The sequence below is a fragment of the Bidens hawaiensis genome, unplaced genomic scaffold (assembly GCF_021521415.1).
Source record: "Bidens hawaiensis isolate Kalapana, Puna unplaced genomic scaffold, B.hawaiensis_p1.1 tig00025555_1, whole genome shotgun sequence".
Classification (NCBI taxonomy): Eukaryota; Viridiplantae; Streptophyta; class Magnoliopsida; order Asterales; family Asteraceae; genus Bidens; species Bidens hawaiensis.
The window spans coordinates 262,947-285,105 of NW_027494078.1; the positions used below are offsets into that span (position 1 = coordinate 262,947).

The window sequence follows — 22,159 nt, forward strand, 5'->3', positions numbered from 1 at the left end:
CTCGGTTTATTTTAACTTAGTATAAAATATGCTAATGGTTTTATTCATGGCGTCTTCTATGAGTCAAAAAACCGTAACTAACGGTTGACTCATGATTTGACCTAAAGTTTTTTTGTTTAATTTTCAACTTAGGACGGGGGAGGCAAACACGAATACACAGAGGCGAATTACACCAATATTAAAAGCACGTCATAAATGCATGTAAAAAACGTGTGTCACAAATGGGTGGTGTTAAAGTGTGTCATGATATGACACGCGAGAAGCGTGTCATATTCAATTTATGCCATGGGCTTTAATGACACACATATACATGTCACAAGGTCCATTTAATGACACGCAATGCGTGTCATTGAACACATTTTTTTGGTGGTTCTTATCTTTTTGGTGAGGGATAATACTAAGGTTGTCCAAAATGCTCAATACTCGCTCGAAAATTGCTCGTTCGATTTCGGCTCGGTTTGGAAGTGAGGCGTTCGGCTCGGTCCGGTTTGTAACGAACCAAGCACGAGCAAAGCCTTGCTCGGTTCGGTTTGTTTTTACAAGAATTAGTTTTTATTGATTATTTTTATATATGTTTTTTTTTTATTTTTTTAACACTTTTTGAGAGATCATGTAAAAGACCTGGCTTGCCCCAATGGCCAGGAACATGATGGATGACCCAGATGTCCCGGGTTTGAGTCCTGATTCTGACCGGATTTTCTTTGAGCAAAAAAACATGTCGTACCTTCGGGCGGGGTGAGCCAACTGGGTTTTACCGGGAACGACCAAGCCAAACTCGGATGCCAGTGTGGATCCCGATTATGTCAACATAGTCTGGCCTGAGTGGGGTGGCGGGGCTCCTCCTCCTGTTGGACCGTGGAATGTAATATATCTTAACTGCGAAAGTCACCGTTCAAAAAAAATGTAAAAGAGAAAAAGAAAGGATGGCTTTAAAAAAATGAGTTATTGAATCAGATGGCTTGCAAATCGTAACAACCAAAACAAGTAAAGAAAAACTACAAGGACTACGGTGCAACAAATTAATACAATAAGAGGGTAAAGTAAAAAAAAAGAATATTTTGATTTACACCGCCATCCCAACCTCTTCTGCTCCTTAATCGTTTCTCATTCACAATTCACAAATCACAACCCTAAAAGATGTTATCGCAAAAGACCATCGTGTTGAAGAGTTCGGACGGAGAAACCTTCGATGTTGTAGAAGCGGTGGCGTTGCAATCACAAGCAATCAAACACATGATCGAAGATGACTGTACCGGCTCCGGCATACCCCTCCCTAACGTCACCGGCAAGATCCTGGCCTTGGTTATCGACTACTGTAAAAATCACATGGACCCATCGACCACCGACGACAACAAGGATTTAAAATCGTTTGATTCAGAATTTGTTAGAGTGGATCAAGACACTCTTTTTGATCTACTTCTGGCTGCAAATTATCTCGACGTCAAAGGATTACTCGACCTGGCGTGCAAAACGGTGGGCGAGATGATCACCAGTGCCAATACCGTCGAAAAGACTCGCAAGAAATTTAACATCAAGAATGATTACACACCCGAGGAAGAAGCTGCGGCTCGCCAGGAGTATGCATGGGCATTTGAGCCATAAAGATCCTGATTTTTGTTAGGAGTTATATATGTTTATTTGGCATTGGGATTATTCAGATATTAGTACTTATTATGTTGAATTGTTTCTTTTGTGCTACCTCTATAAATATTAAGGTGAATATATATTATGAGTTTATTCTTGATCCATATATAGTCGTAATTACAAGTTTTTTTTCTTGGTTAATTTGAAGAAATTAATTGACAAGAGAGAAATTCAATAATCAAAACTGAACTGATAATAATAATTAGATACATTGGCAATCTCCTTTCCTTTAATATCTCTAATTCAATTGTATTCTTAGATGTATATGTTCATAAATAGGGCTTTTGAAAAACTTGTTTAAAAAATGATGTGGTTTTAAGAGATACTATAAAAATGGTGTAACCGTGGTTTAAAACCACGGTTTAAGTACTTTTCTCTTAATGTGTCAGACAAGAATTTAATAAAATAATAATTTTGATTAAAATATAGCAACCCGTGGTTTCAAACCACGGATTGTACAAAAGTAGTAACCTAATAGGCTAATACCGCTTTTCGTGTTAATATGGTGGTTTTGTAAGTCAAGCCGTGGTTTGAAACCACGGTCTGATCTTTTTTATTATTTTTTTTAAATGCCGATTATACGAGTAACGTTCAAACTTTTTTATGTTTACCATATGTGGTGCATGACGTTCTCCTATATAGATTTACGTCTAATTCTTTTTCAGAATCTCTGATCATCACGCCGAACTATCAGGGGTTCTTAATTAAAATTGTTATCGTGAAACAAATGTTAGGCTCGATGATTTTCAACTAAAAATAACAAATCGAAATTACTTGACCAAAAGATACTCATGGATCATTTTCTAATATCACAACACTGGTGTATACGAAGCTCGTAATTTCTATGAAGAGTTTGATGAGTATATCATACTCAATATATGTATATAATTATATTGCATGTATTAATAACTACTAAATTTCAAAAGAATCTTTCAAATGAAAAATATAGTACATAAATGGATAGTATGGAAAATATGAGTATGTAGTGCAGGTGACTAAAAATGTTACAAAAAAGGTGACTAGTAGTGAAAAATAGTGAGATGTCATCTCAAAAGAGAAAAAACAAAATAAACTTGAAGATCCTAAATAAATTGAAGAAGAGAAAAAAGAAAAGAACCAAACCTCGGTTGAAATTATGAATTGACAGAAACAAAACAAAATGTGTGAACATATATACTTATCATTAAAAAAATACAAACCGTGATTTCAAACCACGGCTTGACAGCAAAACCACCACACAGTTGAAGTGGTATTGGGTTATATTTTTTTATGCAATCCGTGGTTTGAAACCACGGCTTGCCTTATTTTAATCAAAATTATAACTTTTTGAAATACCCATCTGACACATTCATAAAAAAATACTCAAACCGTGGTTTCAAACCACGGTTACACTATTTTTGTAACCATCTTTTAAAACCATACCATTTTGAAACAATTTTAATAAAAATACTATTTATGAAAATTTTTCGATAAATAAGTTATTTGATTCTTTAAATTTAAACTATGACCCATTGTTTTCAAATAATTAATGAATCTATTGACCCATGTGTTGTTCTTTCATTGAATTAGGTGTAGATCAACAACACAAAAATCACAAATTTTCGGCCGACGGCATTGCTAAAAAATGTGAATACAGTGTTTTGGGCCTTGTTTACTCTTTGAACTCTTATTTTGGCTTTTAGACTTTTAGTCCCTTATATGTTACCAATCGGACTCCTCAACAACCAGATTGCTTGTTTTCTGGATTGAGATAAGATATTACTATCGTTTACAATGCGACACCCTTTCTCGGCATGTAGATATTCGTGGCAAGCAATGCTATGATATTGACAAGTGCATTTTTATACCTTTTATTGCATATCAATTCTCAGTTATATGCACCTACACGCTTGTCAAATACATTGTTTTTACTTAATTTAACATCGCGGGAATGAGTAAAAGAAAAGGGAAAGGAAACAAAGGAGTTGGAGTTTAAAGTTTCAATAGTCTTGTTAATAATTTTGGAAGAATAAAACAAGTTAAGGTGTGGACTTTAGAATGGGTATAATTGAATTGGATTTAGAAGTATGATTTGGGCTGAAGTAAAATTAGGAAGCCCACATAACAAATAAAAAGGCTCACCCCTCACGAGAAAAAAGGCACTGTTTTTAGAGAGTGATTTGTGGTTAAGTGTCATAATTATAAACAAAAATAAAAATTACATAATTATTTAACCTAAATAAAAAATAAATGCAACAATTTGTTATTACTAAATAGCATGAATAGGTAGATCAGGCAGAATTTCTCAAATTTATATACCTATAAATTTGTTTCTTAAGACAACATTTGACTAATAAATAAACCTGGAATTAAAGTTAAGCGATATAATTTATCCATAAATACTCAGATATTTAGTCGATAAAACCTAATAAAGATAATATTGATAATCAATTTTCTATTTACTTACATTACTCTACCATCGTCGTTGCCGCCTTATGTTATTGCATCGTTGTTAATTCAGATTGTCGGTTTTAGGTTTGGTTTAGATTCATGTATGTGATCATATTGGTGTTCACAAAGTATTATATCTGAACACCCTATGGTGTAAATATTTGTTTTGAGTTGTAACTTATATGTGCTTAGAAATACTTGATAATAATCATAATAAATTAACACAATATATTTATGCAAAAATAAGTATTATGTAATTAGACATTATACCATTATATTTTTAAAAGTATGGTTAAATTACTGCAACCGGTTGAAGCATCTTGTAACATTGATAGTCATGAGTGAAAGTAAGAACTGATAGTGAACTAAATTAAACATACTACTTTTTAGTTCGGTTTAAAACGTAAATCCATTAATGTACTAATATCTACATCAACATTAAAACCAATAGGTACAATTATTGAATTAAGAAATATTGCAACTACGACAAGAGAAATAAACACAAAGACTAGGGAAAATAGAAAGAGGTGAAAAACTTAAAGTGGTGGAGAAAAACGAGGAAAATAGGAATGCAAATGCCAAAGTGCTAGAGAAAAATAATGAAATGAAAAGTTCAATTCCTTTTAAAGAAAATAACAAAAAATTTGTCTCTAATTAGTTAATTTCATATCTTGTTAGAGCAATTGTGTGTGACATTTTGTTATCGTACCTCTACTTGGATACATTTGTCCTATTTAGTTTTGATGTTCGGTTAGTTTTATGATTCGGTTCAATACCCTTAACTATGCAATTATTTGACTATGGTATTAAAATTTATAATTCGTCTTTTAATTCTAGATATTTCGTTTTGACCAAAACAAATGTCATCATACCTCTACGCTGCGTATGATCTAAGGAACATGTGGCATATCGGTCATCGTGTCCGACCTATACGTCATGTGTTCTCGAGATGACCCAATACAATGCGTGTAGCCTACACGCATCGTACAACCCTACTTCCCGACAAGCTCTTACACTCGCATTCACAGACTGACATTTTAAGGTTATTGTTATACGCCTCGAATAAATCTATACTAGAGAAATATGGAGCGTACAAATAAAATAAGCCAAATAATATGTTTTGACTAAAAGATAAAAAAAAATTGTAAATAGGAATATGTGTATTACCATGATTAGCATATATGTCACTAGCATAGTTGCATATATACAATTGTAAGTTGTGACAACCGGAAAAAAATAATTCAAAAAGAAGCTACAAGGAGTCAAGGACCATGACCCATCAACTAAAACAAAAGTGAGGTAAAGTTAAAAAAAAAAAGAATTTGATTTGCACATTAATATGGGCCTATTACCGAATGTATCACCTCCATCTCATCCTATATAAACCGTTTCAGTTCCTCTCTTTTTTCTTCTCATTCACAAACCACGACTCAACGAATACAAGCCGAATGTCGTCGCAAAAGACCATCTTGTTGAAGAGTTCAGACGGAGAAACATTCGAAGTTGAAGAAGCGGTGGCGTTGCAGTCACAAACAATCAAACACATGATCGAAGATGACTGTACCGGCTCTGGCATCCCACTCCCTAACGTCACCAGCATGATCTTGGCCATGGTTATCGAGTACTGTAAAAAGCATGTGGAACCATCTACCAAGGATGAGGCTCTTAAATCGTTTGATTCAGAGTTTGTTAAAGACGTCGATGATCAAATAACTCTTTTTGCTTTAATTCAGGCTGCAAATTATCTCAACATCAAAGGCTTACTCGGCCTGACCTGTCAAAAGGCGGCTGACATGATCAAGGGCAAAACTCCTGAAGAGATTCGAAAGACTTTCAACATCAAGAATGACTTCACCCCTGAGGAAGAAGCCGCAGTTCGCAACGAGTATCCATGGGCATTTGAGTAGAGATCCGGATTATTATCAGCTTCTTGTCATTCATTAGTATTCATTATCATTAATTCATTATTATTCATTATTAGTTGTTATGTTTACTTGGCATTTTTTTTTATGTTATGCAAATGTTGAACTTTTTTCTTACTTTTTTTCTTGTATAATTAACCTCTATTATATATGGTGATTATTTTTAGTCTATTTTTGGTTGAAGAAATTAATTGACAACATGACATAGGGAATTAATAATCAAATTCCAAGCGACAAAATTTCGATGCATCATTCCATGATGTGAAAGCCTAATTCCAAGATTTCTTAATTAACATCCACGTCCGGTAATTGGATTATGCCACACATCTATTTAGTGCTAGAAAATATATTTGGTAAATATTTGTTTGTATCTTTTATAGTTCATCTATATCTCCTTTCCTTTAATATCTTTTATTTAATTATATGTTTGGATGAATGTATTCTTTATATTTTGATAAAACATAAAGAAATTATTTGATACTTTACACTAGGACCCCTTGTTTTCCACATATAGATCTATTGAGTTTCTCCCAGTGGCGAAGCTTGGACTTAGTCACGGGGGTGACCGAAGTCACGGACTAAAAAATCTTTGGGTCGACGAACCGGTTCGTGTCGGTGATTCGGGTCGGGTCAGATCAAACAATATAACATCTAAATATCTAATTTTTCTTCATTTATTCAAACTATTGTTCTTACAATAAAAAAACAAAATAATTTTTAACCAACAAAGACTTAAAATATTCATGATAATGCGAGAGGAAGGGTGAGTAGGGATAAGCAAATTCAGTATTGGTACCGGTACCGAAATCGGTACAGATTTGGTACCGTTGGTACCGAATAGGTACACAAGTTTTGAGTTTCGGCATCGGTATATCACAAATTTTACCTTCAATACCGGTACCGAACCGAATATTTTGGTATCGGTACCGGTACCGGTATGATACCGATCTCAACCCTATGGGTGAATGCCTAGAAGAAGAATTGCAAAGACCTAAAATATGTATTAAAACAAATCTTTTACTATTCGACTACTATTTTGTAACTTTTGTTTATAAATATTGCCATATTTTAGAAAAAAAAATCAAACGATGGAGTATTATATCTATAAATAAAATCAGTGGTGACAGGTTGCATTTTGGAAAAATACATCAGGGTAACCGCGCATAATACTTATAAAATTTTTCAAGAAAAATCGCAAAATTTACCCTACTAACGAAGAAAACGGCAGTGGCCGGGCCACCCCGGTCCCCATTGAGCTTCGCCCCTGGTTTCTCCTATAATAAAAACCGAATTTTGGGTCCGTCGTTGTTGCTAGAAGTACGTGGGTCTAGTTTGGACTTTACACAGATTGGGTCCAATGAGTCCCAAAATATTTCACAAATTGAACTCCTCAATAACCCTATTGTTTTTTGGATTGGCTCCGGCGACCGACTACTTTTCCTCTTTTATCACTCAGCTAGCACCTAGACATAAGATATTACTATGGTCTGCGATGTGGGGCATTATATGGAGAGTCATCGTAGTTAATGGTGTGTTGCAAACGAGTTGACGAGTTGACATCAATCCTAACTAACCCAAACACATTTAAATTTATGTAATCCTAGGGCAGCCTGTATATATAACCCTTTTATCTTATCGTGTAAAACGGGTTGGTAAGTTGTAAACAAGTTGACAGGTTGTAAATGGGTTAATTGGTTTAGTCAATTGCCACGTAAGCCTAGGTTGATAACCTATTTAAACTAAAATCTAATTGATCTTTTTACAACAATCACATTATGACTAATAGTACGTTTTAAAGGGTTATATTAAGATGGTCTAGTTGTTCTAATATTTTTGCATTAGTCAATATTCTAGGAGGTTTTATTGTCTCTTTTTTACCATAAAACAACATACCTTGCCTTCATTTATGTTGCTTACTCAAGAATCGTTTGTGACCAACACTACACGAGGGTTTGTCTTCATTACATGCTTTATACCCTTGACCACTCCATCCAGACAAGCTGCTACAAGCGGGTTAATTGTTAATGGTCCATAATAGTGCAACACACATCCTGAATACAATTTCGGTTGATATGCATCTCATTTGAACTCGTTCGCCCCCAACATTTTCAATTCATCCACTAAAGGCCTTAAGAAAACATCAATGTCTTTTCCAAGTGATTTAGGATTGGGAATCAACAAAGTTAGCACGAAAGAAGACTCTTTCATGCATAACCATGGTGGAGTATTAAAGTTGTCAACACTATTGGCCACATCCTATAAGCCTGACTCATGTTACCAAAAGGATAAAAGTCATCGGCAGCCAAACCCAAATGAAAGTTCCTAGGTTCTTACACAAATTCTCGATATCTCTTATCAAATTCTTGTCATGCCTTCTCAATTTCTCATCAATCGAATGATGTGTCATACCATACATTGAACGACCAGTATTATGCCAAATCATATCTTTTTCCATGAACTATACATTCTTAGAAGCTTGGAAGTTAAAGGAAAGTAGCGCACATGTTGTTGACACTCTTAAGCCATATGCCATTTTCGTCAACAAATATTCCTGCACCAATACGGAAGTTGCTTTGATTGGTATCTTAATTATTTTTCCCAGTTTTCTTCGTCCATTGAATCTTCTTTTGAGTTGTCGTCCCAACCCTTAATGTTTCGTTATTTCTTATCGGGTCAGTCAAGTTTTTTATTCTCCCAGTACTTACCCCTATCTTTCTCGCCATTACAGGCTTTACAACTCTAATTGTTATTGAACGTTTCAGTCACCTTACCCTTGAGATACAAGGCCGATTTTAGTCTTAATCGGCACCTCGACTAACTGTTTTGCTTAGACTTTTTGTCTCACGGGGATATTTTTGAACTTTATAACACTCGGTTGGGTCTCCCACCCTTTGATAGTCATAACAAAGCTGCAATATTACAACCTTAAAATATGGATGAATGTCCGCTTCATACGGGTATTCTCCAATCTCTTGACATAGATTATTGACTTTGCGAAAACATTGTGAAATCATGAGATCTTTTTAGGAAAGCGTCATCAACTCACATTCTAGTAGTTCCAATTGAGTATTATCCTTCTTTGTGAATAATGGTATCGAGTGTATCCCACACTTACTTTGGACATTCGAGTTTTTGAGTGTGATCAATGGATTCAGATTACTCGTTTGATTTAATTGAATACACACATACATATACTTAGACGACATGCCGTATTTATAGTTTAACATTTAAATATATTTTTTTTATTAGTTTTGAAATTATTGGATTGATTGGTGGGAAATTTTGGCCCCTAATTTCTCACTAGTCAAACATTTAGAGACACACATGTGAAATAAATTATTTCTTGATAAAAATCATGATTAAATAAATTCTTATAAGATTAATTTTTTCTAAATACTTTTAGAGACGACAAGTTATCTCTACATGTTAGACTATTTTTTTTTCTAGTATGGTTCTAAATCCTAATGAAAGTAAATTATTTTCACCTAAACTTTGTGGGATCGACTTGTCACTTCTCCAAGTTATAATATTTTGAAAATTTTGTTTTTATCATTAATAGAAGAAAACCTAAAAGAATATATATGTACTAGTTTTTATCCCATGTATTACATGAGTTGTTTTATATTATTTGTTTTTAATATTTATTTATTTTTTGAATTTTTATTTTTTTTATTGTAAGAAAGTTAATAATATACTTATGGTTTAAAGATAAATTGTTTCACAAATAAATGAGATGTTATAACCCAGTTTAAAAGCTATATGGGTTTTCTGAGACCCAAGACCCGTTTATTTTTTTTACTATAAAATTGGTTTTTTAACTATAAATAATATATATCTTTTTTTAAATAAATAAAATATTAATTTATAATATATCCCTACTTTATAGGATTTTTATATCAAATATTTGATAAGATTAGCTTTTAATTGGGATATTGGTTTTCAAATACTCCCAACTTTGACTCATTGGTAGATAACACTCACAAATTACGAAATGTTTCACAACACTCCCAACTTTGACCATATTTTCTTCTTGCACTCCCAGAGTAACGAAACACTAACCTCGTTAGTGTTTGGGGGTAAAAATGTCATTTTCAAAGTTCAAGGAATAAAATCAAAATTGTGTTTATTATATATTTTACATCCTTACCCGCCCACCCACCACCCCATCTTCCCTGCCACCACCGTCGCTCTTCCCTGCCACCACCGCCACTGCAGCCACCAACCACCACCGACAACTACCACCACCACCGGCAGCCACCAATCACCGCCACTGCAGCCACAAACCACCACCGCAGCCGCAAAACCACCACTATCGGCAGCCACCAACCACCACCACTGCAGCCACAAACCACCACTATCGGCAGCCACCAACCACCACCACTGCAGCCACAAACCACCACCATCGGCAGCCACCAACCACCGCCACTACAGCCACAAACCACCACCGCAGCCACACACCACCACCACCGGCAGCCACTAACCACCGCCAATGTACCTAATTTCCAACAAAACCCCCAATTTCAAAATCCAAAAAACATAGATGATGATGGCGATGGTGTTTGTGTGTGTGGCGGAGATGATGATGGCGGTGAACTAACAGTAAAAGCAAAGATAAATACTGGGTTAGGCAGAGATGGTGATGATAGCAGGGCGGTGGTAGGGTAAGACGGTGACCTCAGATCTGGTAGCGAGGGTAAGTACAACGGTGGTGGTGACAGATTCTTTCGCCGTGGTCTTCGATGGCGGTAGTGGTTGTTGGCAGGGAGGTGGGGTGGCGGTGGTGATAGGGAAGAGGGGGTGGTTGTTGGGTGGAGAAGGATGTGAAGTATATAATAAATTAAAATTTTGATTTTATCATTTGAACTTTGAAAAATGACATTTCTTACCCCCCCCCCCACCAACACTAACGAAGTTAGTGTCTCGTTACTCTAGGAGTGTTAGAAGAAAATATGTTAAAAGTTGAGAGTGTTGGGGAACATTTCGTAAGTTGGAAGTGTTATCTAACAATGGGTCAAAGTTTTGAGTATTTAAAACCAATATCCCTTTTTTAATTTAATGAGATGTTATGACACGTTTAAGAAATATTTAGGTTTGATGAAACTCATACCCGTGAATTGCGGGTCAAATACATAAGAACTCATAATTTAAAAATCAAGCGAATCTGAAGACTCTAAAAGAGAGGAAACGACCACATCGCGACACACATGATTTTTTGGTTTCATTTATATATATTATAGATATTAAATTTTGTAGAAAAGACATGTTAAAACAATACTTTTGGGTTTGTTTACCATCAAACTATTTTGCTATAAGGTTTTTGGTTTATAGTGACCACAAGTTGTTTAGGGTTTAGTTTATAGTGACTGCTATTTTAATGCTAAAAACTTATTAAAAATAAATAAAAGACATTTAATATATTTTATTAATATATATATATATTGATTTTGCATAGCAACGACTTTTTGTAGCTACAGGTAGGAGCTTGTGGAGACATGTCGTCCCTATAGGTAGGAGCTTGGGGAGACGGCATGTCATCTCCATATATAGCTACAAGCTTGTGGAGAAAAACGTATGCAAAATTGTTTGGCATCAAATAAATAAGCTATTAGCGAATCATACTTCTCTTAAGTAAGAAGACATGGCACTCATATGAGTACCGTTCATGGCTTTCAAACCACGTGGCAACACTGTCGCCACCCCCATGTGGGTATGATGCATTAACTTCATTCCGTGACAGAGGTTTGCAACATAAAATTGATTCATGTTTGACATGTATTGTAATTAGAGAACTAAGAAACAAACAAAAAAGTCTTTGGGTACTTGTGAGTAAGTGATGCCAGTGATTTATGGTTTATAGGTACTTAGGGTTGGATGATACATGAATAGTAGCCTTGAGTGCCCCTTCCCCATAATAAGTATTAGTTAGTTATATTGAAAGGAGAATGCCTAAAGTTGATATATTTTGCTTGTAGCGAGTCATAACAGCTTAATTAATAAAGCATATTTATTTGTTTGTAATAGGTCCTAACAAGTATTAAGAGGTTTTGTTTGGCTGTAATTATAGGTGTTCATGGTTCAGTTTACAACCCTGAAACCGGTAATGTATTATTTTATAAATAAAAACAACACGTTAGCATTTTTGTGTCTTTCTGCATAATTCAAATGGCGCAACTATGATAAGAGAAAGAAATATAAAAACTAAATAAATAAAAAGGAAAGAGTCGAGAAGCTTAAAATAATGGAGCAGATTGAGGAAAATAGGAATGCAAATGTCAAAATGCAAGAGTCAAAACAATTTGTTATTCGTATCTCTACGGTGCGTATAATCATAGGAACGGGTGGCGTATTGGTTAGCTTGTGACCGATACGCCACGTGTTCTCAGGATGACCCAGTACAGACTCTTACACTTATAGATTGACGTTTTAAGGTTACTGTTATACGCGTGATATATACCTTTACAAGACATATATGGATGTCTAAATAAAAACCCTCGGCGTTCAAATGAGCCGAATAATATGAGACGTATACATACAATTGCATATATGTCACCGGTATATATACAACTACAAATTATAACAACTGAGAAAAAAAAACTACAAGGATCCCGATGCAACAACTTAGAAATATTAAGGAGGCCAAGTGAAAAAGAGAATTTGATTTACACATGAATAGGGTTACCAAATAGTAAGCCGATATTTCCGGCAGAGCACCGCCATTCCATCTTATATAAACCCCTTTCACCCCTCTTTCGTATCTCATTCTCGTTCACAATTCATTCACAAATCACAACCTTTAGTCTAACAGCAATGGCCGACCAAACCAAAAAAACCATCGTGTTGAGGAGTTCGGACGGAGAAACCTTCGAGGTTGAAGAAGCGGTGGCGTTGGAATCACAAACAATCAAACACATGATCGAAGATGACTGTACCGGCTCCGGTATCCCACTCCCAAACATCACCAGCAAGATCTTGGCCATGGTTATCGAGTACTGTAAAAAGCATGTTGATTCATCAGCAAACGAAAAGGATCTGAAATCGTTCGATTCAGAGTTTGTTAAAGTAGATGATAACGCGACTCTTTTTGCTCTAATTCTGGCTGCAAATGATGCAGCGGTATAAACAAAACGAAGATCGAATCACGTTGATTCAGTGAATACCTGTGATGAACTTCAAAACTCCCAAATCCCACCCAAAGGTCTAAGAAAAATGAAGAGAAAAACGAAATTTATTAATATTCAAGTCTGATCGTTCATCTTACATCACCAACATATAAATAAGAGTTCTAATACGAAATGGGCCTAAAACGGGCCATGGGCCAAACACAAACTCAAAAATAAAAACATAAAAAGTGCTGAAAAAACAATAAAATGCTCATAACTTTATTTAGGAGTCGTTTTTGGGCTTCAGACAGGGGCCAAACCACCATAGGCGTTTGCCACTAGGCATGTTCAAAACGGTTTGGGACTAGGAACCGGAACCGGTTCCTAACCGGTTCCTATATTCAAAACCCCCTTTTAAACCGGTTCCAGGCTCGAACCGGTTAGGGAACCGAACCGGTTCTCCCACCCTCGGACCCCTAACCTATCTAACCGGTTCTTACCGGTTCCTAACCCGGTTCCTGTACCGTAACCGGTCAAAAAAACGGCTATTTTTGACCCCAACGGTCAAAAAAACGGCCAAAAAAAACGGTTAGGAACCGGTTCCGGTTCGGTTCCGGTTCCTACCCGCCCCCACTCAGAAATGCAAGAACCGGTCACGGATCATCGGGTTGAATCAGATAGTGTCCGGTTCCTACAAAAAACGGGTAGGAACCAGTTCGGGTCCGGTTCGGGTCCACCGGTTCGGTTCCAGGAACCGGTTTCGTTGAACATCTCTATTTGCCACAATGTGCTCCTCCTCTCAAGCTTCGATTCGACTGGTAATAGGCCTGAAACGGAGCTTCGTGGGCCAAGTTATGGCCGTTTTCGTGGGCCACCCTTTGTTGCGCGATCTTGGGCCTCCAGAAACATAATAGCCCGGTCTTCAATACTTGGGCTCACATCAGCAAATTATCTCGACATCAAAGGCTTACTCGGCCTGACCTGTCAAACGGCGGCTGACATGATCAAGGACATGAGTCCTGATGAGGTTCGCAAGACTTTCAGCATCAAGAATGACTAGACCCCTGAGGAAGAAGCTGTGGTTCGCCAGGAGAATGCATGGGCGTTTGAGTAAAGATCCAGATTATTATTATTATTAGTTATCAACATGCATTTATTTTTTTTCATCGTTATTATGTTATGTTATTTTTATCTAGCATTGGTGTGCGTTATTCAAATCTGGGTACTTATAATTAAGAGATTGGTTTGATATTCTCTTTGTTTTCTTGGTTGAAGAAATCCATAGATAAAATAGGAATCAATAATCAAAACTAAATATTTGATTATCTATTTGTTTTCTTGGTTGATGGAACGATGCAAAACCCTAATTCCAAAATTCCCCATATATCTATTTGATTTGGTTAATAATTTGTATCTTTTATTGATTTTCTTTATCTCCTTTCCTAAATATCTTTTGTTCAATTGTATCTTTGGATATCGATCTTTTCTCTTATTGTTTATTCTTGGATGTATAGGTTCTCTATCTTTAAATGCAAGATAAAGAGATTATTTAATTCTTTCAATGAATTGGAATACACTAAAAAAACACAATTTTTCTGCCGACATTGTTAACATAGTTATTATGAACTTCATAGTTACTTTGGGTTTAGTCCCAAATATTTTACCAATCAGACTCCTCAAGTCCTCAACAACCAGATTGCTTGTTTTATGTATTGGCAGACGAGCCCTTTCCTTATTCATCAGATATGTATCATCCAACGGGCTCATTAATTTCTCAACTCACGGGCTCGTATGACATCAAATTACGATGTGATACCCTTTCTCCACACGAATAGATTCGTGGTAGGCAATGCTATCTCATTGACAAGCTAGGGCATCTTTATACAAGCAAAACAATCAAAATTGCAAAGTGAAATTGATATATTGATTTTGTAGGCTTGAAAGTTGAAACGCAGAAAGAATAAAACCAGGTTTTGTGTGGAGTCTGTGGACTTTAGAAAAAGTATAGTTGGATTGGATTTAAAAGTATGAGTTGTGCTAGAGTTAAATTAGAAAGCCCACAATGGATGGCTAGGAATATGTTAAGAGAGTGCGTTAATTAAATTAATTAACTAATAGATATAACTGTCACACCCAACTTTAGGGCCTAGGCGTGTGATCATAAGTTGGTACCGGTTTTGTAAGTAAATCAGAGTTGCGGTTTAAATTTAGCGGAAGTCTTTAATAAAATATTATTACCTTGAAAAACATAACTCTTCGTAATATTTTGAAATAAAATATCTGAGCCATCAGATAGCATCTAATGACTATAACTTCAATCTTCTATTCCTTCTTGCTTGTCTATTCTAACCTTTCTTGTTTCCCTGTAACATGGGGGAAAAATACGTCAGCAAAAAGCTGGTGAATAACACTGACTCTAAAATCTCTTTTCAATACCTTTGTGAAACCAACAATAATACATTTGTGACTACTCATTAGGCACTCAACTAAATTGGGATCAAATTACCCTAAGTACCATGTACAATTAAATATATATATACAATATCATTTCTCTGAACAGCCCCGTAGACCTTCAGAGCCATGTTGATGATATGCATGGCCTCGGGGAAATGCTGAGTCACCATGTATGTTTTGGATCCAGACACATGTATACTCTTAATCAGAGTGTCCGTTTCTTATTATTGTAACACAAAGTTTTAAGGATTCGTAAATCCTATGCAAACATTCTGACTCAGTATAAAAGGTTTGGGGCGTATTTACCTTTTCTGTTTATAATCAGTTTCTGTTACTGATTCCTGTTTTCTGTTTCATTCTTCTTGTTTTCTCAAACTCTAAACATCTGGCACACCAGCCCAGTTGGCTTGTGTCGGTGTGCGTTAAACCTCGGAGCCAGCCATTGGCGCGGGTTCGAGTCCCGGCCATGGTAGTTTTTATTTTTTATTTTGAATTAATGCTTTTAATGGATTTTTAAGGTTTTACAAATTGAATATTAATTATTAGATAAACATTATTTTAATTAAACTGATATCTTGGAGTTATGTTTCGTGTCGAATTTCGTTAAAAGTTTTCGTTTACGTATGTATATATATATTTATATATACCATCCTTTAAAAATTGTAATAATTGTATCCTCAACGTATTAATTATATTTATAAAATTTGATTTTCGTTAAATAGTCCAAGATATATACTGTATGATAAATACGTATATATTAACGTTTGTTTTAAATTATTTAATATATTACGAGTTATATTTATATATGTACACATATATAATTTCATTATATTTAATTAAATATTATTTAAATAATTATATAATTATTTCAACTCATATTTATTCATTTAAGCTAATAATAATGATTTCATCATATCAATAACCTTGGAGTTCGATCGATCAATCAATAACACCTCAGTCCCAAACATAACTCAAATCACATCGAAATTTTAATTCATTATACGTGTTGACTCATTATTAATTAATTCATATTAATATTATTTAACTAGGAATCCTTGACGGTATATCCCGAAGGGTTCGTCTTTCTACCTCACTTATATTTCGTTCATACCGATCAGGTGAGTAATCACTCCCCTATTTTACTTATTTTTAAACATTTTTGGGAACATGTGCGTATCTTATATATTTATCTATTATCTAGTATTCAAAACCGCAACTGTTAATCCTTGTGTGTATATCGGTTTATGCCTAACTTGCTATTTGCTTACTTGCTTTATTTGAACGTTGTATGCTTATTTCGGCAACCGATGTCCATTTTTATGGCAATGGTTTAGTCCTTGCTTTGGTAACCAATGTCCGTTTATATGGATTGGTTGAGCCCTTTCTTTATGGTTGATTGCCTGTTTACATGCTATGGCTTAACTGTTTATTCTCACAGGAACAATTTGCATCTTTATTTATTTATTATATCTTATTATTGTTGTGTCTTAAACTGATGTTTTACTCACTCAACATGTGTTTTTGACAAAATTATATTTTATGCGCATATGCAGGTTATCATAGAAATTTAGTGCATGTTGGTGAAGACTTAGTGAAGAATTTAGTTAGAATAATAGTTTAATCAAGAGATATAAAATTTGTATTGTTGTATGAATTATGTACTTGTTTGTATTGATCTATTGATAATTGAATTTAATAAATAGATATTGTCATTTAAATATTACATGATAGTAACCTTGTGAGCTGTGACAATCAGTTCGCGCCCCAGCATTTCAGCCGTAGGTTGGGGTGTGACAGCAGAACCCCTACCTCGCATGGGTATTTTGAGTTAGATCTTTCTAAGTTTATACGGGCATCACTTCTACTCTATATGCACGTCTATCGAGGCGTTCTTGATCAACCTTCCTTGGCACGCAAATCGAGGCAACGTTTGGTCGCCAGGAGTCGCACGTATTTCGAGACAGAATATCGGGTTATTTGGGTGACACGCACTTCGAGGAAACGGCCGGTACTTGGCACGGATTACGAGGTTCGGCACGCCAAAACGATACTCAGCACGCAAAACGATGTAGAGAGTGATTTCTAGAGAGAGGTGGATGTGGGTGTGTTGAGAATGAACCCGTAGCCCCCTATTTATAGCAAATTTTGGATCCCATCGGAGTACGCGATGGGTCCTACTTCTCCCGCCGTCGCGTACCGCAACGACTCCTTTCCTGAGGTCATGCCACATGTCGCCACGTGGCCTGACACGTCTGCCACGTGTCGCCACGTGGTCTGACACGTGTCATGGTACGCTGCCACGTGTCGCCGGAGTGCGACACGTGTTGATGACTCATCAGGCCCATCGCGGTACGCGATGGCCATCTCCTTGGACTCATCGCTAGCGCGATGGGTCCCTAAATATTATTTTTCGTTTTCAGTCCCTCATCTTTTGTAGCTTGTTACTTCTGGTCTAACTCTTGTTGTCCAAAAATACTAAGGCGACTCTTGGCGATGCGAGCGTTCGAAGTGCAAAGTGCGCCATCAAAGCGCCACATTGCGCCCAATGCCCTTCGCCGTCGCCTTCGCCCGAGCCGAGCGCGTCCGCGTGCGCTGTGCGCGTCGGGTGCTACGCACCCTCCGCTAGGACCACTTGGTGCATGATAATCATAAAAGAATATTATTATGAAAAATCTCTTCTTTATAAAGAGCTTCCATTTCTTTACAACTTTCCATGTGAGATGGATTTCATCTTCCTTATTTATACCTTAGTGAAATGCTTCCACTTTCTTACATCTTCCAATGTGGGATGAAATTTCTTTTAGTAAGTAAACTTTAACTTAGGAAATTTTTTTATTTCCTTATTTTTCTCATAATTACTTAGTTAATATTTTCTCATTACTTATCTTGAGATTATTTTTGATCCCTCAACTTTCCTTAAGTTGTCAAATTTGGATCGAAATTTTGGGGATGTTACAATAACCATCTGTTATTACTTCTTTTCGAACAACGAACGAATAAATCTTGGTTGATCAGAGCAGCCAAATGGCAAAAAGCGATCTCATTACACCTTCGTTCACAAACCAGCACTGATAGTAGGGATGAGAAATAGTACGGTGGTATTAGTACCGCACCGGTACCAATAACAATATGAGCATTTCAGTAACAGAACCAAGTTTTTAAGAAAATTGGAATCGTGAAACTTGGGATCGGTACCAATACGGTACCGAGCTCGTCCCTAGTTAGTAACCCAAGCACATCATCTCCTATTCCGGAGAAAACCCGCTGCCCGAATGCCACTACAGTAAAAACTAAGTTCATATCAAATTCAAACTTAAGACCTTGAGACCTCTAGGGCAAATATATACTTTCCATCAATATCAACTGAACAATAACTAAATAGCACGAATTAACAGATAACGCACCATTTCTCAAATTTATTTACCTATAATTCTTTTAAGACAAAATATTTGTAACTAAGTTAAGCGAAATAATTTACATGTAAATACTCACATAACTAGTCCATATAACTAAATAACGAAAATATCTATAACCAAATTTCTATAAATTTACTTGCATACTCTACCATCTTGATTACATGAAGATATTATGAATGTCATGATGACAGTGTCGATGAATGAGTATCAGTTGACCTTCTATTCCTTTTGGGGTGGTGGGGAGGGGGGGGGGGGGGGGGTTATCGTTAACATTTTAACTAAAGACTTTGTTAAACCGATTTCACCGTTTTAATCACTCCAATGATATAATGTTAAACATGTTATTAACAACCAAATATTTCATCATTTGACTGGTTAATAAATGTTGGTTACAAAAACCTTGAAATCAACAACTTATTCGGGAGAGTCATCTAACGAGTCACAATAACTCTTTAACAAGCCTAAATTATGCATGCTTTTATTGTTTACGTGTGCATAATAAAACATGCTATTTCACAAAATCAAATTTGCATCACTCCCAAAAGTAATTAATCAAGACATAAAATTTTTGCACCCTATAAAATCGTGTTAGGGTGAGGGGGGGCGCAACCCGCCTAAAGGCCAATCACCAGCCACCAACTCAACTAATGTTCTTGAATCCGACGAAACCTGAACCCATCGACGCTGCATTACCCTCTCAACCCTCTTGCTCGCTCTCTCCTCTCCTTTCTATGGATTGTATCACCTGCAATTGATATCCGATAGGAAAAATGAGAGAGTTGACGTCAATTTATAGAATTACTTGAGGTGGCGAAACCCATTACCCGGCCAACCCTCCTGCTCGCCCTCTCCTCTTCTTTCTCAGAATTGTATCACTTGCAATTGACATCCGACGGGGAAAATAGGATAGGTGACGTCGGTTTACCCCGAAGTAGCGAGGTACCCGTACCCACTACCCGCAACCCAACCCCACATTTCAAATAGCATATTCACACATTTCAATACCCGATATTTATTTTTCTTTCTATAAAACAACAAATTGACATAATGATGCACATTTGATGATTACTTTATGCTTTTTTAGAGGTTGGAGCGAGAATAATTTCCTGGAAAGGCATTTTTCTTTTCAGTCCGTTACTTTCTGCTTGTCAGCACAGTTAGAACCACCGATTCAACTTTTACACCAAGGGCATTTACGTCATAATAGTAATATAATAATAATTCTTTTTGAAACAAACAACTAACTACGTCGGGTCCCTCCGTACGCGGCCTCAATTACCTAAAGGTAGCCCGAGCTGGCAACGAGTCCGGACGGACGGAGCCCTAGCGGTCTATCTATTGAGGGATTTTCCGAATAAAACCCGACCCTCACACAATACCAAACGACACGACAACAAAAAACTGGTAAAACCGGGTAAGATCAGGACTCGAACCCTGGCTGCCAGGTCCTTTATATCTCCCCATATAATAACAATAATAATAATATTAAACACCTCCTTTAAACTTATTATTATTATTATTATTATTATTATTATATTACTTCTTCACCCCATTCATTTCACTCTCTCTCTCTCTCTCATCACCATGGCTCAAAAGAGAGAGAAAGAAGAAACCGAGCTCAAGGTTCCCGAAACCCTAACCTTATGCTCACCACCAATCAATATCGACGACCGTAGATCCGATCTCAAAGACTTCGTTGACTTTAGACCTAACACCCGCCGCTTCACCGGAAAAAAGCCTCAGATCTGAGCCGTAAACGACGAGCCGAGCCGTACGAGCCGTTGGAGAATGACAAAACCAACCGTCCTAAGAAGCGTGAGGTGAATCGGTGCTCCGGTTGCAAGAAGAAGGTCGGATTAATCGGATTCACGTGCCGTTGCGGCGAGATTTCTGCTCCGAGCACCGTTACTCGATCGACACGACTGTAGCTACGACTACAAAGCCGCTGGACGTGAAGCCATAGCTCGTGAAAATCCGGTTGTTCGAGCTGCGAAGATACTCAAGGTTTAATTAATCAATTGACTCAATTCAATGATTCAGCATATGGCGCGAAGGTGAAGAAACTGAAAGACGGTGGTGGAGTTCCGGTAGGGGGTGGTGTGAAATGTGATGGAAAGTTAAGGGGGTGGTATTGTCAATTTGATTAATTATTATTATGTTAGTTGAACTTTATTTATGATTTATTATTATTATTATTATTATTATTAGTTATTACTGTGCGGAATTATTATTATTATTATTTTATTGGATTGTTTATTCAACATTTCGCTCTCAATTTCAGGCTGGCAAAGTTGGAAATTAATAAATGAAAGAAAAGAAAAGAAAAATGTGGGAATAAGGATAACAAACATATCGCATGGTGGATGGACCAACTTTTTTCTTTTCTGAGTTGCATTGTATTTTGGAAATGTGGTTGTCAAAGGCCGCTAATTATTGACGAAGCAACGTATTTCAAGTTTTTTAAGCCAACTTGCTTTAACTTTATATTAATGCTTTATTTATTATTATATATACACCATAAATGATTTTGTTTTATTTTTATTAAAGTTAAGTCTTAGTTGAAGTCGACCAATTATGAGAATCTTCTAATGGCGTCGATGTTAACAAAGAGAAAAGAGCCTATTAACATTTTATCAAATGGCATCTATGTTAACTTAATATATCACCATCTATGCCGTGCAGAAACTCTATTGGACCTCTTCACGGCAAGAAACAAGGCAAACCACCTTGATATCGATGGTTTTAAAGAATAAATGATCACATTAAACTTGTTGGCAATCACTAAAACACGCATGTAGTGATTTTGATAATAGCGCAACTTGTCTAGTCTATCCTGTAGAGGTACTCAAATTGGATCAGTGATCGATTTCTAGGTTTTGTCGTAAACTTACACGTAAATATACAACACAAAAAATTGGGTGGTTATTCTATTTAAAAAGACCCTATGAAGTTTCACTGTTCTCTGGATTGGTTTTGGGCCCCCTCACAGCCCAGGCATAACGACGCAAAGGGTCGTGCTATACCCACTGAGTAACATTCTAGATGAATAGTCACTAGTCTTCACTAATTTTCATAAGGTTGTACATCTTGTATACATGTAAGGTATGATGGAAGACGAATGTAATTTGAGTCATTAAATCAATAATGACTATGAATAGCTTGTTTTAGAGTTCACACTACACAAAACCAAGTC

At 36.2% G+C, this 22,159-nt stretch overlaps 4 pseudogenes; all 4 read left to right on the top strand.

Moving 5' to 3' along the window:
* Positions 1 to 1,137: 1,137 nt before the first annotated feature.
* On the top strand, positions 1,138 to 1,602 carry LOC143571731 (SKP1-like protein 1B pseudogene; annotated as a pseudogene).
* A 3,920-nt stretch (positions 1,603 to 5,522) lies between these two features.
* Positions 5,523 to 5,981, top strand: LOC143571716 (SKP1-like protein 1B pseudogene; annotated as a pseudogene).
* A 6,643-nt stretch (positions 5,982 to 12,624) lies between these two features.
* Positions 12,625 to 14,210, top strand: LOC143571733 (SKP1-like protein 1B pseudogene; annotated as a pseudogene).
* Positions 14,211 to 20,522: 6,312 nt separating this feature from the next.
* Positions 20,523 to 21,170, top strand: LOC143571719 (zinc finger A20 and AN1 domain-containing stress-associated protein 5 pseudogene; annotated as a pseudogene).
* The last annotated feature ends 989 nt before the right edge of the window (positions 21,171 to 22,159 follow it).